Consider the following 8,861-nt stretch of genomic DNA (forward strand, 5'->3'; position numbering starts at 1 on the left):
GAAAGGACTTTCAATTAATAGATTGTAATGTTCTGCCACGTCAGTTACTGGTACATATGCCAGAGCAATGAGATGTTTAATTTGGTATGCAAAAGTTATATTTGTTGCATACTCAACACTAAGGGCAGATTTTTGTAAATGTCTCCAGAGACATTGATTGAAATGAAAATAACATCCTTGAATGGATGTGTGTGGGTAAGTTTTCAAAATAGAATTAATCATAGCTTGTTCGAAGTCTATGATTATTTTCATTGGGAAGTAGTCAGAAGTTTGTTCTTTTATTTTTTGCAAAATTTCTGTATAAGTTGTGGCTTGTTTGTTCGGTAATAAACAGTATATGAATGGGATACAGGTATTATGATATTGCCCATGAATTGTGTATAATTGGTAGAAATGTTTTGGGCATATAGAAAAAGTTCCATCCATCATCCAAGTAGCACTTTCTTGCAATTTTTTAATGTTGTTATTCGTTGCAAACATGATTATTCTTTTGTCTTTGCTATGATTATCATAAAAGATAAATGGTTCGTCATTATGAGTGATTACAAGGTCAGGTGGAATTATGACTTCCTCAAAAGTTCTAGGAATTGGTATATTGGGTCTACTTGCTTTCTTTGTCCTTGCTATTGTTCTTTTAATGGAAGCAATAGATGGTAACTGACCTCTTGCTTCTCTGGGAACTTTAGGTAGTAATTCTTTCAGAATTACGCTGCTAGGTAGGTCTGATGTGCTACTTAAATCTTTGATATTCTCAAGAGTGGATCTCACTTCGATTTCCGAAATGTTTGGTGGATGATTATGTTCAGTAGTATTAATAACACTTATTTCCCTGGTTGTAGCACGCCCATAGCATTTATTGGAGTAATATTTCGTACATTTCCAATTCACTTTAAGGTCTTTTTGTTTCTCCTGAGTATAAGTGTAGCCCATATAGCATAATAAAAATTTGCCTTTCTGAGATGTAATAAATCTTGCATCATCAGTCATTCTTGAGTTCTGGTATCTAGAAAAGTTAATATAAAAATATTATGAAAATGTGTAATTTAAAAAACATTATAAATTAAGCAGGTACTATTTCTAGTATCTTACTTACCAGCAGTAAAGTTGTATGTATCGAAAGTAGGTGTAGTTTCAGTCAGATGTTGTAGTCCTATTGCCACGGTCTGTTGAAAAAAAGTGAAGTATGTTATAGGATATGTTTAAATGTGTTTTTTGGTTACAGTTTTGGTAGTTTCTAACGTTACTAAAAATACTTAACTTTATTTGGATTTTAAAAGAGACATTTGCAAGATAATAGTAACAGAAGCATAAAAAGAGTCAATTTTTGTTAGAGTATATTCTATAGAGTTTATAAAGACTTGTTATGTTTGATTTTTGTACTTACCAAGAGATTTAGAGTTGTAGCAGAATGTTTGTTCTTTGGTGTGAATTATCTGTTTTCAGTTGCTTTGAGGTCTGTTTAGAGAGAAAGTTTCAGAAAATTACCAATGAGTTTATATGTTGCATAAAGCATAGACACTTGTTATAAAGGATTGTTACTTATTTGGTGAAAAGAACCTGGGATGACACATGTATTATGAGTTAAAGCAGAAGAAACATATTTAAGAACATGAATAGATAATTTTTTATAAAGCATTGTAACTTATTTCGTCCTAAAAAACCTGGGATCACAATATGTATTATGAGTTACAGCAGAAGAAACACATTAGAGAGCATGATTTTAGGACACTACTTGTCTAATTACTTTAAGTAAATAATTAAAATGTGTAGATACCTTTTTTATAGTCAAAGTGTCGAATATCTTGAAGTAGAAGTAGAACTTGATTTTTTTGTAGAGTCTGTTTTAAGGAAAAGTACATAGAGAAACAACCTTTTAGTTTAAAAATCTTGGTATATAAGTAATAGTTAATAAAACATTAGAAATTATTAACAGAGCTATATGATTACTTACTTGTAGTATTAGGACGAAATTTCTGGCACAGAAGAATATAGACGTTGCTCCCAAAACTGGCAGTATGTGGTCACGAAGAATATTCCCTGCAACTTGTATGGCTGTTTGTGACTGGTTTATATAGGGTATGTGTAATTAGGTTTGCTATCTGATTGGTCACATATGTTAAGACGAGTTACTATTGGTTAGTTTGAATTTTTTAAAGTAAAAAAATTAAAATATATCTGATTATATTGTTTATATAGAGGAAGAGAAATGATGTATTCATGTTATAAAAAAACCTTGCAATAAATATAGTATATTTATAATGAGTACAATCTATAAAAAAATGTATGTTTACAATGAGTGTATATAAAAATATCGTTAGCGAGAGAAAAAAAAAGTTATTAAAAGTAAATGTTACTTAATAATAGTTAAATAAATTAGTGAAGTATTTTCAAATGTGTGTATTACTAAGAGAATAGACGTATTGGTGTTATATATCAAAAAAAGAGTATTTTTAAGCTATCGATATTTTTATGTAGACGAAAATAGTGCTATCGATATTTTAGTTTTCGATATTTTTGTAGTGTGCTATATGTAGTATTGAGTGTCGATATTATGGTAGTCGAAAATAATGTTAACGATATTTGTGTAGTCAATATTTTTGTGCATCGATATTGTTTGATCGATAATTTTGTAGTTTTCATGTTAAGTATAGGGTGTCGATATTAGTGATATCGATGTTTGAGACTCGATGTTATAGTAGGTCGATTTTTGTGAAATCGAAATTCTGTCAGTGATTCTACTGAATGAGTAACGCGCGGGACTCTCGGCGTTTCACACACGGAACCGGTCTGTATGGCGGGAAGCCAATCAGAAAGAGTATTGTAGCCTAGTGGGTTGATCACGTGGTGTCCGGAGGTCGTGAAATCTAGAGAAAATCTATCCGTGATATTAAACGGTACATAAACCAGAGCTGATTAGCCTGTACTGTTGAGCCAATATGACAGTCAAGAGGCAGAAATATTTTACGTTTATCAAAAGCGGTTCGATAACCATAAAGATTAGACGGCGCGTGGTGATAGGTCAGTGATATACATCACGTGATAGTAACAAGAAAGTAAACAAGGAAGTAAACAAACAGCGATGTCAAATGCGATCGCTGCCTCAATCATAATATCGATCGGGATGGGGGAAACAGTAAACATAGTTGATTAAGAGGACTGTAGTGTCAGAGAAAACATAAAATATGTGGAACCGGACTGTGTCTACATATAAGATGCGAACAATATGGATGTGACAAACATTCAGTCATGATAAATTTCATATAATGAAGTTTGATGTATCGTGGGCATAAACTACAAAATGCATATACATATTTCATCACAATATACCCAGATGGTGTATAGCATTATAAGTAGGTGATAGTGCAGATTAGCAGTCTTAGCTGATGATATTTAATCAAACAAGTCGCTAGTAGATGAGGTGAGGGAGTGAAGGGACCTTTGAGTTCCAAGTTGGGCCAAAATATCAAAGATAACATGAAAATTCAATTCTATCATTTATCCCTGTTGGTTGGAGGGAATTGAGTTTTTTGATCCAGGAAACTTCTGCCTGTAAACACTGTTTCACAGGATCCATGTCCCAGCGTTGTGGGAGTATCTCCAGTATGGTAAACTTGAGTTGTGCTATTTGATGGTTGTTTTCAAGCCAATGAGTGGCTACAGCAGATTTCGTGTTCTTCGTGCGGATGTTGCTTTTGTGTTCTGACATTTTTATTTTTATCTTCCTTTCTGTCTGGCCAACATATATTTTGCCACATGGGCATTTGATAGCATAAATGACATTTTTGGAATCACAGGTGCCAGTGTATTGTAAATCTATTTTGTGGCCTTTAGTAGGATGCATGAATGTGTTTCCGGTTATTACATTATTGCAATGTATGCAATTCAAGCATTTAGACATGCCTTTATGTTGAGTTTTGTCGACTTTTTGGGTGGTTAGAACCTCCTTTAAGTTTCATGATCTTTTGAACGCGAAAGTTAATTGATCGCTATACAAATTTTGTACGTCTGGTTCATCTTTGATAAGCGCCCAATGGTGGTTGATGATTCTCTTGATTTTTTTGGCAGCTGTCGAAAATGTTAGTACACATACTGTTTTTTGTTTTGTAGTTTGTACTGCAGGAGTTAATAGACACTCTCTTGAGTATTTCGCAATCTTTTTTGAATGATTCTTCAAGAATCTCTTTAGGAAATCCACGGGCCAGGTATTGGTGTTGTTGCTCTTCAATAGTTTTTTCCAGTATGTGCGGGTCAGAAGTGATTCTTTTGAGTCGAATGAATTGGGATGTCGGAAGATGTTTCTTTAAAGTTTCAGAATGAAAACTTTGGAAAAGTAAACTTCAGTTGCGGTCTGTGGCCTTTTTGTATACTTGAGTTTGTAGTTGTTGGTTGATGATGGTGATTTGTACATCTAGGAACGAAATTGTTTCTTTGTCCATGGTGTGGGTGAATTTAATTCTGGGGTTCAATTGATTGAGTTCCATGATGTTGATGAGTAACTGTTCCTTTTCTCCTCTCCAGATCAGAAATAGATTGTCAATATGTCTTTTGAATATCATAAGATGGTTTGTCCAATTGGTATTGTTTAAGATGTTGTGTTGTTCGAATTTCGACATGAACAAATTAGCATATGAGGGGGCCCCCCCAAAAGCCCATTGAAGTACCATTGCATTGGTTATAATATTTGTTATTCCATTCAAAATAACTATGGTATAACGCGAAGTGCATCAGTTCAATGAGAAAAACTTTGTTGGCTTCACATTCTTCATCTCGAAGTAAGTTCCATTCAAATGCCTCAAGGCCTTCGTTGTGGGGAATTGATGTGTATAATGACACAACGTCAACTGTACATAACCAGTATTCAATGTTTGCATCTAGTTGGATCATTCTGAGCATGTTAAGGAAAGCTGTCATGTCTTTTTTATATAGGTTGTCCTTTTTGCACAATCGGCTGTAGGTAACAATCTATATATTTACCAATACTGTCAGATATAGACTCACAGGCTGACACAATGGGTCTGAAGGGTGGTTTCTCAATGTCTTTATGAATGTTTGGTAACATATATAATTTTGGTCTGCGAGGGTATTTCGTTTCCAGAAATTTAAATGTTTTTTCATCAATCCATTTCATTTCATTTCAAGAGCGTGCTCATTGTGTTGTGTCATGTTGATTTTCTAGTCTTTTTGTTTTGTGTGGTTCTCTGGTTGTATTGTTTTGATGATGTTTTGTGGTGGGGTGAAGTGTTGTGCCGATTTGTATTGTTTTTCTGTCATATTTTATTGCTGTACTGTTCTGGGAGGGTGTAGGTAGTGACATCTCTGCATAGCATTAAGGTTGTTTGTATTAGGAGCTTAGCCGTATAATAAGGCTTGTGTATTTGAAAGTATTGTCATCTCTGTTAACTATCTATCTATCCATCCATCCATCCATCCATCCATCCATCCATCCATCCTTCCATCCATCCATCCATCCATCCATCCATCCATCCATCCATCCATCCATCCATCCATCCATCCATCCATCCATCCATCCATCCATCTATCTATCTATCTATCAGTGGTGATTTGTTGAATAAAGCAACTTGCATTGGATTGCCTTGTGTTGAATAGCTTTTCTTTGTTTGTTGGACTTGGACTTTTGCCAAGTTTGCTCTCTTGGCTGCTGTTCCTCCTCCCTTGAGGTTGGGGGTATCCCTTTCTGCGGGGAACCTCTGTGGTGATATATATATATATATATATATACATATATATATATATATATATATATATATATATATATATATATATATATATATATATATATATATATATATATATATATATATATATATATATTACCTACTGGCGGTCGCCAGTAGGTATATATAGTTAGGATTTTTTCTCTATAGAACTTTTGAAAATTCTATGTCTAATAACTTTGGCATTTGTGGACGGAATCGGCTGAAATTTTCAGGAAAATGGCACATTTTGTTTCTGAGCAGCCCCTGAAAATTTGGGGGGGTTTCGTCAAGGGGGGCCGAGAAAAAAGGGGGGTCCCAAAACGCATTTTTAACATTGAGTTTTCCATAGGGCGTTCCATGGCCTCACTTTTAGCTCGAACGGCTGAATGGATTTGCACGAAACTTGGCAAAATTGTAGGGACTGTTAGTCCGATGTGCCTTTGCTGGGTCTCAATATATGTGCTCCAGTGGATTTTGAGAAATTAACGTTTTAAAAAAAAGATATATCTGTGACAGCGTCCCGGATAGCGCTCCGGTTCGCGAACTTTTCGCGTAACGGAGCTTTGCGAAGCGAAGCTGATTGGCTCTCCGGTGTTTGTCAACATTCTAAACAGTCCGGAGCGGCCGCCATCTTGTCTCTCGGTAGGATCGAGAGACAAGAGGAGGAGAAAAACGAAGGGGCAAATGACCATAAGGGGGCATAGTAGATCCTCCCTGACCCCTTATGTTTGATGTGGAGGCTTTAAAAGGGCCCCGCGGGGCCAAAAAATAAAAAAAAAAAATCGTTTTTTTTCGTGGGGTGCGCCCGGTACGCGCACCGGAAAGCGGTCCGGGGAGCGTACTATAAGGAAACAAGAATGATTGACTTTTAACTTATTGTATGTTTATTGATTGTTCGTTTTGTTGGTTTTTTTGTTTATTTTTATTTACGTAGCAACATGTAGGTACCAATGCAGAGTCTAAAAATCAATAAACGCCGTCTCCTTTGAAGATATCTTGCAAGTTGTTTCTGAAGTTTTTGTGGTATATGGAATTCATACCATAGTCTGTCTGGAAAGCCGAAACAATATGGAGGTAGGAGATGATAAAGAGATGTTAAATACACATTGGAGATAATATAGTGGAAGAAAGGAAGTAACTATGAGCAAACTTAGTATGTAACACAAAAAAGTTGCACAGTATATTTAAAGTCTGACTTCACATTATAATCAATTTGCTACTAGTTTACAAAATACATATAAAAATGAATAATGTGTCAAACAATTTTTGAATTATGAAATAAAAATTTATTTTTCTGATTCTTTTTCAAAATTTAAAAGAAATTCTAAAAATTCATTATCATTTTTTTTTTCATTTTCCAGTAGGAAATCTACTGCTTCCACACATTGCAGAAGTTCATTGTTCCGTGAATCATCATTGAATTCATGGTCAATTTCTGAATCTGTTTTCGTTCCTGCTTCAATTTCCAAGTTATTTTTCTGTTGTCCTTCCATTTTGTATGCTGAAAAATGAATTTTTAAAAAATATATCAGTACAGATAGGGCACTGTTGGGTTTAAGTACAGACAGGTTGTTTGGTTTTTTAAACAGTGATTTTTCGTTGGGCAGTGTATGGTATCAAACTGGAAGTAGAAATATGAAAAAATTATCAAATAAACTCTTAGTCAATTCTGAATTATACAAGACAAGTCTAACTCCATCCATAACTAAAACAGAGAAGTCTATTTTATTCTATAAGTATTACAGAGTGATAGAATATAGCTATGAGAAAATGTTTTCCTAATTAGCTTACAGTACAGAACATACTTCAGTTTTTAAAATAATATCTTACCTTTTAAATACAACTTGAAGTTATCACTTGAAATGTAGTGGATATGCACTTCAAGAAGTAGTAGTCAAAATGGCTGTGTTTCTCTCTCTTTGTTTATATATATTCAGGTACATAACCAATCAAATGTCATGATATAATAGTAGAAATTGAAAGTAATATTTTAATTGGTTGTCAATTCCAACACTTCCGATATGTTTTGTGAAGTAATTTACCTCAGGGATTTTAGTTCTACATGCTAAATGGCTAAATGGAATTCCAACCAAATTTGTGAAAATGGTAGGGATTGGTATGTAGTATGAGCTAATGTTTAATTGGTGAATGTGTCTCCAGTGGTTTTTATGTAAATTAGTTTCCCACCTTTTTTGAGCGAGTGCTTGTCAGTGCGTGTCCCGGTACGCGAACCTGCAGCGTTACGGGAGTCCTCCATTTTGTGTTTCGGTAGAATTGAGATACAAGATGGAGGGTAAATAATGTTCAGAATGGGTAGAAGGGGGTACTTTAGACGTATCCTGACCCCCTAGGATTTCTGAGGGTGGCTGAGGAGGCTCATATATGTCGAGAAAAAAAATTGAATTTTTCGCGCGGTTAGCTGCCGGTACGCGTACTGGGTAGCGAACCGGGAAGCGAACATAAGTGAAAATTAGTGAAAAAAGGTACATTCGAAATTTCAAAAGAGTAAATAAAGTTAAGGTAGCTCTGAAAAGAGCTTTTGGGTTATGTGTAAGTTCTAGGTACTTATAAGTAGGAACCAATACACATTCTTAAATTTAGTATGAAAACTAACCCTGGGCGAAGAACTACGCTCCGTTCGCGGAGTTTGCGGAGTTTCGGCAACTCCGCGCTCCGCGGAGAACGCGAAGTTGTCGAATACTCCGCAAACTGCTGCGTAGCGTAGTTCTCGCGCGCTCAATAGCATTTTCGCGTGCGCGAGGATGCTTGTCGGTAAGATCGAGTTGCCGAACACGCAGAAACTGCAATCTGGCACAGAATAACTCGCGAACACGTTAGTAGTGACCAGAAATAAGGGGACGCGAGCGGGCGGGACAAACCTCATGGGGAACTTCGCGCGCTACACATCCCGAGCATGCAGGCAATCAATCAATCAATCAATCAGGATATTTGTATAGCGCGCTACTCACCCAGAGGGTCTCAAGGCACTTGGGGGAGGGGGGTCCGCTACTGCTCGAACAGCCATGTCTTGAGTTGCTTCCTGAAGCAGAGGTGGTCTTGGGTCAGGCGGAGGTGGATGGGGAGGGAGTTCCAAGTCTTGGCTGCCAGGTAGGAGAAGGATCTTCCTCCCATGGTGGATCTTCG

General features: G+C 36.0%; 1 pseudogene; it reads right to left on the reverse strand.

The window, feature by feature from the left end:
• Positions 1 to 3,463: 3,463 nt before the first annotated feature.
• LOC147727147 (uncharacterized) lies at positions 3,464 to 4,481 on the reverse strand (annotated as a pseudogene).
• Between the last annotated feature and the right edge of the window lie 4,380 nt (positions 4,482 to 8,861).

This window comes from Lissotriton vulgaris, chromosome 3_1 (genome assembly GCF_964263255.1).
Source record: "Lissotriton vulgaris chromosome 3_1, aLisVul1.2, whole genome shotgun sequence".
NCBI lineage: Eukaryota > Metazoa > Chordata > Amphibia > Caudata > Salamandridae > Lissotriton > Lissotriton vulgaris.